Source organism: Mus pahari, chromosome 18 (assembly GCF_900095145.1).
Source record: "Mus pahari chromosome 18, PAHARI_EIJ_v1.1, whole genome shotgun sequence".
Lineage (NCBI taxonomy): Eukaryota > Metazoa > Chordata > Mammalia > Rodentia > Muridae > Mus > Mus pahari.
The window spans coordinates 55811468-55827313 of record NC_034607.1 but is presented as its reverse complement, the minus strand read 5'-3'; the positions used below and the strand labels follow the sequence as shown (position 1 = coordinate 55827313).

The 15846-nt window shown below is 34.2% G+C and overlaps 1 protein-coding gene across 31 annotated transcripts in view; it reads left to right on the top strand.

Annotated features, from left to right (window-relative positions):
* Nrxn1 (neurexin 1) overlaps positions 1–15846 on the top strand; it is a 1070033-nt gene that overhangs the window by 671677 nt on the left and 382510 nt on the right. The window lies entirely within an intron of this gene.

Sequence of the window (15846 nt, the reverse complement as noted above, 5' to 3'; positions counted from 1 at the left end):
TGTTGTTACTGTAAATCTGTAGTGATACTTTACCTGGCTTTTCTTATAATTAAAGTTATTTATAACTTAAACAAATAAGTTAAAAATTAAAAAATGAAAATTGTTTTACATAATATCTTTGTGCTTTCTCCCCATATTTCTAATTATTCATCAACCATATCATTAGTGGCATCATAAATTCTATCTACTCGTGTGGCACTGAGTAGAGTCACACTGACTGGAAGGATCACTCTCCAGCTGTAATTGTAGAATCTGCTGTCTTACTCTCCTTTTCATGGAGACTCGAGCTCTTAGAAAATCAAAACTTTTACCCTATAAACAGAATCCTATGTGTCATAGCCTGTATTTTTAAACATTGTCTCTAAACCTTCAATATTTTGTGATGCATGGGTGATATCTTGTGTTTGTTTGAGATATTTAGTTACATTGAAAATGATGAAACTCTGTTTGGATTTGATTTGGCATTCTTTGAGATAAGCTTCTTCTCTAATGATGAAAAAAGGCAAGTTGACAATCATGTCACTTCTGTAAGCCTGTGTCATCTAATGCCCTACATAAGAAATGGGTAGATGATGCAGTCTGCTTTATTATGTCTCCCATGTTAAAACAGTGAGGACATTATAATATATGCATGTTAAAGAATTCAATGGTCATGAAACATTTGTCATTACCTAGCAAGATAAAGAACATATACTCAGCAAGATTAAAAATGTTACAGTATTTTTCTAAGTTGTTAATGTAAGACCATTGAAAAATTATGTTAAAAAATTCTCACACTATATTATCTGATCACATGATAAAAATGGCCTTACAGTCAGGCACAGTGGCCACTATGTTACAGTGGCCACTATGTTCTGTTTTCATTGTCTTTGCATTCCATATACTTTTCAATCAGCTAATTCAGAAAATATAAATAACTCTGAGAGATTGTCAGTTATTATGCAGTGAGTCCTAAAGGACAATATACTTCATTCTTATACACTTGACTGGGAAGGACTCTATTTTGTAGTTTCAAACTCAAATACAGAAAAATCATCTTCAATGAGCAAAGAATACAGTGCTCAAACTGACCTGCCCCGGACATAGGTATCATTGCTCCTGTGACATCTCCTTGTTATAATGTATACCTAATGACAATTGGTTATCTTTTCTTCCTTTACAATGTTGCAGTTTTTAAGTATTCTGTTTGAAAAATGAAGTATTCCAAGTGATTAGTTCTCAGAAGGGACAAACGGCAGTTTTAATGAAGTGAGCCACTAGCTGCCTAGGCTGTGTGAAGTGCTGCCATGGCCCATCCCAGCAGCAGAAGTGGAGCATGATGCTCTTGGTGTCCTCTCTGAAAGCATGTGGTGAATTGAGAAGATTCAAACTGTTTGATAACTATACTTGGTGCACAAATACTAATGAACTGACCTTGAAATATCAATATATCATTTCTACTTATTAAATACTTATTAAGTATTTATTTTGATTGAAACTGAAAACATTTGGCAATTTCCATGTGTAAGGAGTTTTCACATGGAGGGGATATGACAGTTTTGAACACATCTGTGTAGATGGCATAGAAATAACATGGCAGAGGTTTAATGAGCCATGACTCATGGAAAGTAGATGATATCTTACAAATTTTTCATTCTTGGGGTCAAAAAAAATCATAATCAGTAAAAGAAACTAAATGACTTAATCTGAGTTAGACACACTGAGGGTGAAGGCAGTTGGAGAGGGAATCTGGCCAGGAAATTTTCAGTCCTATAGGTCTTCAGATGTCATAATCTCTGTAATCCTTAAGATGTAGAATGTCTTCCTTTTCTCTCTAGTGTGTCTGGGAGTCTACATTCCCCTAGTCCCACTTAACATTGATCTATATCAGGAAGACCACACCTATGTATCAAGGAGACAGCCTAGGAGGAAGAAAGTACGAATACAAAAGTAAAACTGTTCTCAAAACTCAAAATCCCTACACCTAGAGCTGTGCACCACTAGAGTTGTGCCACTGTGTGATGGGAAACCTACCTGCTGGTCACTGACAGGACCTGGCAGACACTGCTTTTAGACTTTCATTGTTAGAAGATAATTAGTGGAAGCTCAATTTTATGTTTTCTCTGAAGAAGGACAAGGAATGAGATGCTTAGCATTCATATGCACATTTATATCTAACACTAAAGGTAAGGGCAAGTCTGATGCTACTTAGGGAAGATTCCATAGCAATAATAATTTAAACTTAGACCAGAATTGAATCACCATTATGAAACAAGAAGTTTCAATGGGAGCAGGAAGTTTACCATAGTGTCAAGTTCAAAGCTAAGATGCTTATCAAGAACAAGACATGGGGGCCTAGAGAGATGGCTCAGTGTTTAAGAACACTTGTTCCCACAGAGGGCCTGGATTTAATTCCAAACACCAATGTGGTATCTTACAATCATATGTAACTCGAGAGGATCCCAAAGAATCTACTTTAAAAAACCAAACAATAAGAACATATGCTACATAAAATGCATTTTATAGGGATGAGAAACATTTGTAATTATAAACATGGTTAAACCATATAAAGCACTTAGAAATGAAATTAAGAAGGGGGGCCTACAACTTATTGTCTCCCTTTCTTTATACTTCCATTGTTTCATTGGGCCATAATGTAATTGTGGGTCTGGAGACTACAGTATTAAAACAGTTTATATACTAACTCTATTACCTATTCAAAATTAGACCAAATGATAGATGACACCTACAAATCAACTATTGAAAGCACACTTGAGCATGTCAATAAACCTGTATCCAGAGAGATTACAGTGTATGGGAGTCAACATTCGACAGAGCAGTGTTATTTCCATGAGGATGGGTGTCTGAACTCCAAACTTAATTTTAAGGTACAAGGGCAAATCTTAATATAAAAAGTTCATAAAAACAATAAATTGTAAAAGCTGTTTGGATTAACTCGATTAGCACATATCTGTCTTCTAATATTAGCAATGTTTTATTTTATTTAACTGCAAATGTTAGGCCCATTAGTGCCCATTCAAAGGAACATGCATGTCCCACACTCCATTTGAATTTTGTGTGTATTTGGAGAACTATGTTCAGGGGAAAAAAAAAACCTTATGAAACATAGATATACTCGGTTAGTCTCTCAGGACAATACAGGAGTGTGAACTTGAAGGGGATTTTGGTGGATGATAATTTGAATTAGCACAATTAATAATTATTTCTAGGGAGGCAGCTGGCAAAGGCCCCATGTTGGCATCAAAGGAAACAAGAAAATTAGTCCAGACAGTGCCAACTGGGAGTATGTCACCTCTCAGTCTTTCCAGGCTGACAGCCTGACCTGATTTTGTGCAAGATTTGAAGTGTGTCTAGCATGTGGCTGCTGTAAGAAACAAAGCCAGGAAACAGAACACAGGAGAAACAACTCTTGGTCTAGATTTATCACACACAGGTGGAAAGACTTTTATTTTTGAACAAACGACACTATGGTTACCTTGTGGTCTTGCTTTTAGACTAATTGAAAGTATCATAATGTCATTTTGATCTTTCTCAAATGCAGGAGATTGAGGCTTTCCCAATCAGTAACAGAAGCACCACTAGGAGCCAGATTTCTTTATTTAAGTGATTCAGAGGATAAATGTATGTCATAGGAAAAAATATTTAAAACGTTAAATAATATTTTGGTATCTTAAGTTTGTTCCTTAAGAATCATTTGCTTTATATTCTATAGTTTTAAGCTTGAATGATAACTGCCATTAAAATAACCTACTATTATCAATTAGCCTTATAAAATATAAAAGTTCATTTGATAAAAACAAATCATGGTTGTAATAGAGCCTTGCTTCAAGTGTGAAGTTTAAAATTTGAAATAAATGTTCTTATTTTTATTTAATTTATGTATAAAAGAAATGTTCTTTTAGTTAGACCCTAAAATTACAGTTCAACCTTAGTGGGCAACTTCTATGTGCTTGACATTTCATGCTCTGATCTACAATTATGTCTTATTTAATCCATACTAGAAGCTTCAAGATTAGCACATAGTGCATGCTTCATAGCTTTAGACTACAAAGCTAGAAGAAACCTCACAATCTTCTAAAGATCATATTGCTGGAGGCATACAGGACTGATATTTGTCTCACTACCTTCAATGTCCTCTAGCACTCTGCAAGCTGTCTCATTATAAGTGTGGCAGGCACAGAGGATAATATACTAAGAGAAAAACCGGGCACAGTAAGAAAAATGCTGCTGGATGTCATTTATCTGTGGAATATAACCAAGTCAAATGCATAAAATCAGAGAGAAGGACTATACTTACAAATATGAGAATGAAAAATAGAAATAAAGAGGTAAGATTAGAGGTACAAAGGCATATGTTAAATAATTCCAGGACATAGTGTATAGTGTCAAGTCAGTAACAATGCTCACTAATGTGTACCACAAATGTCCTTCATGTGCTTGAGATGCTGTCACCAGACATACAGAAAAGGGAGACACATGCGGAAGCAGCTGTCCTAGTTTGATTGGGTGTAGTGATCATCTACTCTATGTATGTATTTAAAAATACCATGTAGCACACATTAAGTACACAAGATTTTTGAAATGATAGTCACCTTAAAAACAATGCATACAGAACTCCATAAATAAAATCACTTCACATCAGTTTTAGAGGAAACATATTCCAACCCATAACCTGAAACATACTTTCTTCTGACTTGCTTAGCCTTTCTAGAGACTGGTGCCTACATTTAGAAAAAGGATAAGAGTCATTGAAAGTTACCAGTGAATTTGATGAAACCTGTATTTAATCAGGTCATTATGAAAATGAATGAGAGTAAAACAGGACTCCAGAAAGTAATGTTTGGTTGTTTTACACAGACTTAATTTGAGTTTGTCAAGCCTAGAACAGATTATAATGAAAAATAAATTGTTTAAGACATAATCAGAATATGCAGCAAGGTCTTAGATTTTGACAAAGACCCAGAATTGACAACTAAATCTATTACTTCATTTGCAACTTTCTACACTCTGCTCAGATGGCCAAATCCAGTCTGCTGTTATGTGAACTCACCCCACTTAATAGATAATTTGTTTTTTTGTTTGTTTGTTTGTTTGCTTGCTTTTAGAGATAATCACATGTGGAAGATTTCACTCTCTCTCAAAGTATGAGGCTGTTTCTGATTCTTTCAGAGCTGACAAATTATATGATTATGATAAATCAGAAGTCAAATAAAAGAGAAATTGTATATATTAAAGAAGGAAGTACCTCTATGTTTTCATATATAAATGTTTAATATATGACTTCAGCGTAACTGTTTGTCACTCAAGAAATTGCAGGGAGATGCCTCAGTAAGATAAAGTGCTTGTCAAATTGTCATACAAGTGTGAAGACATGAGTTTGAGTCCCCAGAACCTCCCTCTGTAATCCCAGTTTCCTGGTGAGGACATGAGTGCGGCAGAAGTACCCCCAGAAGCGTATGGGTGACCTAGCCTGGCAGACACATGAGCAAACAACAAGAAGACAGCATATCCCAAATAAGGTAGAAAGTGAGAGCTCACTCATGCTCCGACTTTATATGCATGTCATGGCATATGTATACCCACATTGACATATTCATACATATATGCAGCACACATTGTGAACATACACACTCACAGGGACAGTTAAAAATATTAGCAATAAAGACTGGAGGGGCCAAATGATGGCTCGGCAGAGGACTTATTCATATTTTAAATGAATAGTTCATTGATTTTCATAACAAGTGACACACATCTATCTGTAACTCCAGTTCCAAGGGATCCAACATGCATAATTAAACACAAAACACAAGAAAACTGCATGTGTATCTATTAGGAAGTATATAACAACACTTATAATGTCAAGAATGACCAAAGGATATTTCAGCCCCCAATCTTCACTTCTGCTTGGTATTATGTCTATGCCAATACTTCTGCAGTTTGATTGCACTTAAAAAAAAAAAAGTCAGCTTTCAAAGTTAGAAATCCAAGTCTTTTTCTATTTTAGCTGAAGTGTGGGAGGAAGGGCACAAAGAGGGCATCAATTCTAAATTTCTGCTAATATAATCAGTGACTTGATTTGTATTAAAAAATGTAAATGTTTTTTTGAAATCTGACTTGGCCTTTGAGAGAGAAAACGTACTTACTGAGAAATTTGCATTAACAGAACACAAATCCTACTTGCAAAATAGAAACTGATGTTGGCTTGAGTAGATCTCTAGTCAGCTGTGAAATTCATACTCTTTTATCTATAAAAAAGCTTCTCCTCTGAATGACAAAGTTATTTCTGAGTTGAGTATTTGCCAGATCAAAAGACAAAAGACTCTGCATGCCCCTTAAGCACTAACATCAGGATGAATTTGAAAGGGATAGTTGTTTTCTTAAGGGTCACAGAGACTGGTTTTCTGAATTAATCATGGAGAATGCAGCTTTAATAAGTAAGACTGCATTTGTATCCTTAGTAAAAGTCCAATGCCATCATGACTTTAATAACAGTCCTGAAAAATGCTGAGAGATTTCATTGATAGTTGGCTCTTATACAGAGTAAAATTTTTAGGATATTCCAATTTTACTCCTTTAATGTCCAGTAGATTAAACTAGTAATTCAATGTTTAATTATTTTCTAAGATGGAAGTCTATAGACTTCCTCTTGATTAGTATAAGGTTGTTGTTGTTTAAGGTGGTGGTGGTGGTGGTGGTGGTGGTGGTGGTGTGTGTGTGTGTGTGTTTGTGTGTATGTGTCCCTGTCAATTCTGAGTAATCAAAGTTTAGGTTATCTTTTCTATTTCAGTGAATTGAATCATAAGGCAGGAGGTGTGATTAATATTTCCAGGCAAAATTAAAGTTAGAACAGTTCGATCATAGAAAAAAAGGCTATTTTTTGAAGATTCCATTCTTGCATAGTATAAAGGGAAGTGGACTCTACTAACTGCCAATGGAAGAAACAAGGGTTCCAGTTGAAAGGATTCTCTTTCTCTTCCCTTTATGGAAGGCAAGGAAGCTTTCATTTTGCAAAGCACTCACTATCATAATGATACTGAGTAAAAACTAATCCACAAATGTAGTTTTTTTGGAAGATCATGAATTATACTTCTTACACATAAACTTGTCATTTGCTAGGATCTGATTTTATAACAAAGGATATTTGGGGCATTGGTTATTTAATATTGATGGTCCAGTTCCCGTAAAAGGAAGTTTGAACCTATGGGCCTAAGGTTACAATTTATACTCAGAATTTAATGAATAAGATATTCTAGTCTGTAGTGTGTATTTATTATAGTGTATTTATTATTTCGTTTAATTTTAAATATAGCTATTAGGTTATCACTGGAATTATCAGAATAAATTAAATATTAAATATTGTATGAACAACACGTAATAGCTGTTTGATTTAAGGGCCCTTGATATTTAATATAAACTGTATATTGAGATTTAAACATCTGCCAAGCACTGGTATTATAATTTATCTTCTTAGTTATACCTTACCAGAAAGCTTGCCATAGTTCTCTTCAATGTGTTAAGAAGAATTATCACTTTGTGTTTGACTATTTAAGACAGCCTTTAATACTGTACTGTGGATAAAAATTAATTTTGGTTAGTAAAACCCTTAAGTAATGATTTGTGGATAAGTAGCTTTTTGAGGAAAGATATGCATTTAGAATTCATTGACTACTATAGTAGATACCTCCCATGTCATGAATCCTGACATGTAACATATTTTAACATCACAACACAGAAAATGAAAGGGCAAAAAAATGAGAGAGGTTAAAAAAAAAAAAGTAGACTTCATTAAGATCTGGCTCTATAGGTCTTTATAACTTTAATGTCCAAGTGCAACAACAAGTATTCTTTTGTTTATAACTTATACAATCCATAATCAGGAGAATGTGTTTGAACATCAGTGCTGGGAGGGGATTCTGTTGGCTCTTGGCAACTTTGCATTCAAGGCACATACAAGTATTACGGACTGGCTTTCCTTAGTTCCTTGCTTCTTGCACTGATTATCCTTGGGTTTTTGTCTTTCCTTTTAATATTCTCTATCCTATGTAATAAAACATAGTTCACATCTCCAGAAATTCTGGAAAAAAAATTAGCCCTTACAGCTTCTTTAGACTATTTCTAATAGACCAAGTTGTTCTGGATTTCTATTTGAATTCTATTCAAAGTTTGCTATATATAGTTTTCAGAGATTCTGAGACTTACTCTTTTAAGGTTGGGCTCACAATACAGTATTCTAGGTGATAAAATGATTCTGTCTACATCAGAAAGCAGGAGCAAACATATTTTTTCAGTTTCTTTAGTTATGATGAATATAATAAGTTTCTTTAAAAAGGGTAGATTTTTTGCATATTCATATATCTATGGTTGTGATTTTTCATGTCAAAACTTTCAGCTAATTGGAATAACTTGTATGTTTGCATCACTGTTGTGACCTACAAAATCATACCTGATATAAATCTGTACAGACAAAATAGATTATAATTCATGATGGTACTTTTCAGCACACAAGATATCTTATCTATCTATCTATCTATCTATCTATCTATCTATCTATCTATCTATCATCTATTTTAAAGCAATATTTTTCTGTGTAGCTCTGGCTACCCTAGAACTCCCTCTGTGGAACAGGCTAGCCCCCAGATCAGAGATCTACCTGCCTCTGCCTCCCTAGTGTTGGGTTTAAAAAGATAATGTGCTATCATGCCTGGCTTGGGATATCATATTTAGAAACAGAGAAAGGTGTGAAACAATTCATCAATGCAAAATAGAATGCCATGGATAGTGAGTAAGAAAGTGGAATTGGAAATATTTTTTACCTAAATCGTATAAAAATATATAGAAATCAGTTATCTTTATAATTGAGAGTTTTAGTAAGAAAAATCAGAGCATGTTTTAATAAACTGGCTTGATAAAATTTTTTTACCAGATAATCTAGTTATAAAAACTTTCATGGTTTATAGTCAAGTATACATTATCGACTTACAAAGAATTTCTATAAAACAAAGACTAGTTAAGACTTGGTTTCAAAGTGCTGTTGTTCAGAGAGAACCAAGTGTGAAAGAGTGTTGCCATGACAGATACAGCATCAGTGGTGTTCAACAGTGCCTTAGATGGCTACAAAGAACAAAAAATGAACAGAAACAAGTCTCCTAAGAGCTGTGAAAGCTGAATTGTTTATGGATTAGTTAATTTTTTGAGCTAGTTAATTGCCAACTCAGTGCTAGCCAATCTGTCTTGGTATTGAGACAAATCCTTTTTTATTTATTTTTTATTTTTGGCAGCCAACTTTGTGCTATAAACTAGTCATAGTAAAGAACATTTGTTCTACAAATTGTGTGCTTTAATGAATGCACGGAGCAGCATGATGAAAGTCATGTGCAAACACACACACGGGTCTCTATCAAATACAGAGATTATGGATATGACTAACCTCAGTAATCAGCCTTCTCTCTTTCCTCTTCCTGAGGCTGGAAATGTAAGAGGACTGCCATGCTCACCCAGCGTTTATGTGACCCATGTATGTTCTCAGCCTGGTCCTAAGCCTTGGGATCATGGGCTTTAACTACTAAGCCCCAGCCACAGTTTAGGAATGCTTATCGATCTGTGACAAATTCAAGATTTGAATGAAACAGATGTTTGTGAAAGTGCCATATTGGGGGGAAAACCTTTCAGATATTTTCTTACAATGCTCATGTGCCCAGAATGCATTATCTTTATTTTTAAAAATGTTTATTAAGGCACATCTACTGTTAGGCAAAAGGTAAAACTAATATTAATGTACATTTTGAGTTTGCAATCACTTTCATGTTAGAAAATGGGGTCTGGGAGTCATCTTAATTGAACTGATCTAATTAATTAATTGTCAATAAAGACATTCAAGGCTTTGTAATGCATAATTGTCAATGTAGATGATGGACAAAATGTCTGATGTATCCACAATTAATCATTTGCCTCTATTGTATATTAATGGGTTAAATTATTCATTATTTCAAGAGTACATAAAGTTCTGATACTTTTGGTTCATTTCTGAAACTATAATTAAAATTATGTAAAGCAAGGTGGCTATTTATAATTACAAAGCCAGATCATGTAAAGACTTTACATAGATTCATTTCCTTGGTACTTTGGAATAGGAAAAATAAAAGAAACGAACCCTGTTCAACATCACAGCAATGCTGAAACTATTTAGCCTATGTGCTTCATCAGGGTTAGCAGTTCTCTACTCCACTGCAAGCAAGTTTACTGAGATCCATCATATTCAAGAGGCCTAATGTATCACTGGAAGCACACAAAGGAGATCTCTGAAAAGTTTTCACAGTTGAAGGAAGATGAGCTTTGAACTGCTTGTGGATAAGTAATCTCCTTTAAGTTTATGTTATTCCACTATTATTACATATTCAGTCTGTGACTCTTCATGAGCACAAGGTTAGCAGGACATTAAATAATAGGCAAAAAACACCCCTCCCTTTGACTCTCCTTGCTAAGTAAGTACCTGTTCTTTTCACATTTTCTGATTTTCTTGTCAGTGCAAATCATGAAATGTCCCATATCAGGTGACATATCAGGGTATTTCCAAACATGTGAGATAATAAATGAATAAAAAGCCACACAAATCCTTGGGGACTCTGCTTTCTCTTTAAAAGCGTTGCTGTTCATTAGTCGATGAGGAAAGCTAGCAGCTTCCCTGACACCATGTAAGTGTTCTGCCATCATAGAACTGGTAGGCTGTAGCAGGAGTTCTCCCACACGTGCTTGCCTGTGTGGGAACAAGCCCCACTGGACGTTTTAGTCACCTGAAGCAAGTACCATTTTCAACACTTTATGCCTGGAATACAGTGACCATTGCCAGTTTACTTAATCCAGCTTTAAAACTTCAAATGATGTTACTAAAATTGAAATCTAACAGTCCTTTTTATTAATATTATTACCTTGTTCTAATTATTTTTTAATTTATTGATCCACTTATAGCAATTCTTCAAAACTACTCTTTCTTTGAAAAAATAAATTTTATCTCATTTTCTATAGAAATCATTTTTGTTCTCTTCTTTCCTATTACATTTTGTTTCATATTCAAGTTTACATAATTTATGAACTTCCAAATAGCTATTTGGTAATCTGCTTCCTTTCAAGGAAACATAGTTACACATTCTTTATTCAATCATATTAATATTTCTTTGAAATATATTACTCAACCCTTTCCCTTATATGGTAATTGAATTTTAATATATTTTCATAAAAGGCTTATTGAATCACAGCTACTTAGTTGAAAAAGGTGGAATATATCTAAAACAGCCATTTCTAAAAAACAGAAAAAAAGATCAGTAGGTTTTATTGGACTCCTTTTTCACATTAATTAAATGTAGCATGTTTACTATGTTGCTTCTTTTAACTTATTAAAAATAAAGAATAATTTCAATAACAAACAAGATTTTACAAAAGGTTTTAGGGCCAATGGTGTGGCTTAGTGGATAAAGGTTCTTGCTAACAAATTTGCTGACATGAGTTCAATCCTTGAAATCCATATGGTGGAAAGAGAGACCCTAAAGTTGTCTTTTGACCTCTATATGCACAATATAACACAGGCACATGAGCATGCATGTGTGTAAGCATTCATACATGTATTCATGTATGCATACTCTCACACACATGAGAAAATAAATGAAGCAATAAATAAAATACATTAAAAGAATAACATAAGAACCTATCATTTGTAGGACATTTTCCATATGATTTATTTACTAGAATTGTGATACAATAATTAGTTACTAAAAGGAAATGATATAATGAAAAAAAAAACCAGACTTACTAATTTGGTCCAAGAGAAAGAAGTATTAACATTATTAAATATTAGATTTAGAAGTCAAATTTTCTTTTTAACATAGGGCAATGACTAGGGTATAAAATCATCTTCAGAGCTCACTTATTCAGCAAGTAATTAAGAAACACAGAATGCCTATTGCACAGGACTGGATGCCAATCCAGACTCAGTTCCCTCTAACAGGACTGGATGAGAAGGATTGCCGCTACAGAGTAAATGCCCCGCAGTGTGTTATCACTAGAAGCTGTGTAAAGCACAGGGCGAATTTCTAGCTGCCATATACAGCTTTCTGACTTTTGCAGTATATTGAGAAGGAAGAAAAGATGCAATTGTACAAAGTCAGAAGTGTGAAACGTGTATATAAAAAATAAACGCATAAATCAGACATTTCCTAAAAGTGTCTACACGATTTTGTAGCCTAATTCCCCAAAGTGCTAGCTCAGGGGTCAGATCGAATTTGATCATAATGAAAGGATGGCATTTTCTCCTGCATTATGCCTATATGTTTTGAAAATTCCATATCTACAGAAGACAGGATCATTACATTTGAAAAGTGGAAGGCTACCTGTAGAGAGCATGAATTTATTCTTCTCTCATACATTATATCCCATACACAGTTTCTCCTCCCTCCTCCTCCCCTACCTGCTCCAACCTCTCCCCTTCACTGTCCTTTCCTCCTCCTTTCCCTTAAAAAAAAAAAAAGGCCTTCCAAAGATATCAAACAAACATAGGGTATCAAGTTGCAATAAGAGTAGGCACTTCCCCATATATTAAGCCTGGATAAGGCAATTGAGAAGAAGAAAAAGGTTCCAAATGCAGGCAAACAGGTTATGAACACACACACACACACACACACACACACACACACACACACACACTCCCACTGTTAGAAGTTCCATAAGATGATCAAGCTATAACAACCACAACTTTCAAGCAGAGGGCCTAGTTAATACCCATGTAGACCCTCTAATTGTTAATTCCGCCACAGTAAGCATCTATAAGAACAGGCTAATTAATTCTGTGGAGTTTTCTTGTGTTGTCCTTGACTCCTCTGGCTCCTAAAACCATTTCTCCCTCTTCCATCAGATTCCCCAAGCGATGCCTAATGTTTTTTGTGGGTCTTTTCATGTTTCCATCAGTTGCTGGATAAAGCATCTCTGATGACAATTATGTTACACTCCAGTCTGTCACTGTAGCAGAATATCATTAGGGATCATTTTGTCATTATTTTTCTTTCTGTGTTAGTTTTGGTTTTAGTTTTGTTGGTCATCTTTGGTTCTATTCTAGGTCTCTGGGCTATTCTGCCTCTGGATTCTGGCCCTCCAGGCAATATCAGGTTTGGGCTTTCTCAAGCTGGACATTAGTACATAGAAGAATGAATATATCAATATCTATCACCTTGCATAAAACCTCTATATTTTAAAGAGGAAATCTGAAGAGAAATGTGATGTTCAAAACAATAACCCAAAAATCCAACCAAAAAAAAAAAAAAAAAAAAAAAACAAGCATAAACAAACAGTATTTACTCTCTTGTTCACTCATGGCAGACAAAACTCATTGATCCCAACTCAGCAAACTGCTTTTTTATGGTTAGAAATTGGTAGAAAAGAATCTTTTCTATTTTGACTTTGTGTTCCTTAAATGAAGTAATCAAAGGCTGTGGGGTAGTTTGAATAAGAAATGTTTCTCATAGACTCCTATGCGTAAACACTTACTTAGTCCCCAGTTCTAGGGTTGTTTGAAGAGATAATGTCGTCTTCTAACTTTCTCTCTTCATAATTGTGGTTGAATATGTGATTTCTAAGATTTTTGTACTAGCCACCTGCTAGTCCCTCTTCATCCCTTATGAACTGATAGCACAGCCCAAATAAATTCTTACTCCCATAAGGCACTTTTGGTTGCTGTGCTTTGATATAAAGAAAGTAACTATATGGATTCTTTCTTCCTTGGAGACAAAAAAAAACTCTACTCATTTGTCATTAATTGTAATAAATAATTTCTACCTTTTGACTTTCCCTTTTTGGTTTTAAATAGAAACTTTTTTGAATTTGTGTTTTCAATAGGAATATATTTGGTATTACTAAGAATAAATTTGAAAGCTCTTTTATTATTGTTCTTAATATCTTAATATCTTGCTCAGTTCTTTTTTCATAACTATTTTCCAAATTCATTTTAAATAAGTTCTAATTGTTTAATAGTGTGTAAACATTAACAATAAACACTACAAAAGATTGAGAACTTTGACACAGATTAACTGACTGTGATACGTACAGACATGACACTTCCTTTTGTGCACTCGACTTGATGTTATGGAATCAGTGCTATTGAAATACGTTATGTTTTGTACGAGAAATATTAAGGAACACAGGATTTTATAAATTATATAAATTTGCAATACACGCATTTATAGTATTCAAATTTAATTTATGACCTTGATTAATTATCCCAACCTTCAAAAATTACAGCTAATATTAAATTTTACTTGGACTTACAGTCAAATGATACCTAATTTCAGTAAAAGAAGCCATGTGCTGCAGATTTTTGATAATATATCAGTTTTCTGGTTTCTAAGAAGTGACTCTCAGTACAACGGTACACAACACATTCATATATAAAGAGACAGGAAAAGGTAAGATTTTTTTGAGAATAATATTAATAAAGCAGAAACAGCATTACTACCAGAAAGCAAGTAATTATCCTCTTAGGGAATTCCACCATTAAAAGAGACACATGGCGCCCAATTTCAGACATCTTGCTAGCATTGTGTGAGGGTTAGGGATATCCAACTGTTATAAAAACCTCTTTTAAAAACAGCTACTTACTTGTTGACTAATTATTGATTATATGTGTTTGGGAGGTTATTGTTTTTACCTTTGTCTCAACCTTATAAGGTTTTTGTTTTGTTTTGTTTCTCATTGTTCTTAATATTGTACAAAACAAATTATTCCAATACCACTGATTCCATGTAGCATCAAGTCAAATGTACAAAAGGAAGTGTCATATCTGTATGTATCACAGTCAGTTTACCTGTGTCAGAGCTCTCAATCTTTTGCAGTGTCTAGTGTTAATGTTTACACACTATTAAACAATTAGAACTTATTTTAAGTGAATTTGGAAAATAGTTATGAAAAATGAACTGAGCAAGATATTAACATATGAAGAACAATGAGAACAAACCTAGGGCCTAGAGATCAAACCTAGTGCCTCACTAATGCGAAGCACGAAACACAATAGAACCAAGTCCTCAGACAGTCTTAGGGAGTTCTTAAATGTTAACCTCTCCACTTCTACAATTCTAAAACCAAGCTAACTCTCCTTACAGTTCATTTTTTCCATCTACATTCTCTGCATGTCCAGATCTCAAAATGCCTGGTAAAGAGAAATCATCTTAAATGTTTCTTCTTTGTAAATTACTTCCTTCTTATCTTCCTCATTGATGTATATTGGCTATGGCTTTCCCTTTCTGTCTTCATCTAACTCTTCATTTCTCCTCTAGCCAGAAACTACATAATTCTGGCATCTATTTCTTTGACTCTATAATTTGACTATATCGTTTCCTTAAAAGATAATTATTCTTCATTGTCATGTCCCCTAAGCCCTCATGGATTTTTTTTTTCAGAGATTCTCAATCCTGGCATTGCTGACATATAGAGATGGGTCTTTATTGGTGAACTTTCTGGTGCCGTATAGAATGTTTAGCAACATCCCTGATTTCTACGTACTTGCTGCCAGTAACACTTCTCTTCTATTTGTTACAATCAAAATATCCCAGACATTGTCAAATGTTTTTAGAGAACCAAATGGTGCTAGTTGACAATCATGGTTTTGACCTCACTGGAAAATACAACTTTTAGCAAATGCGTTTTCAGTGAGTGCCTGAAAAAGAACTCTTCCTATGGCACAAAATAGTTTTATACTATTAAACATGTGAGATAAAGATTACTGTGAGTTTTCATTTTGAATAAATACTAAAGTCTCAGATATATTTAGGTTATCATCAATAATATATACTTTTTTTTTTTTTTTTTTTT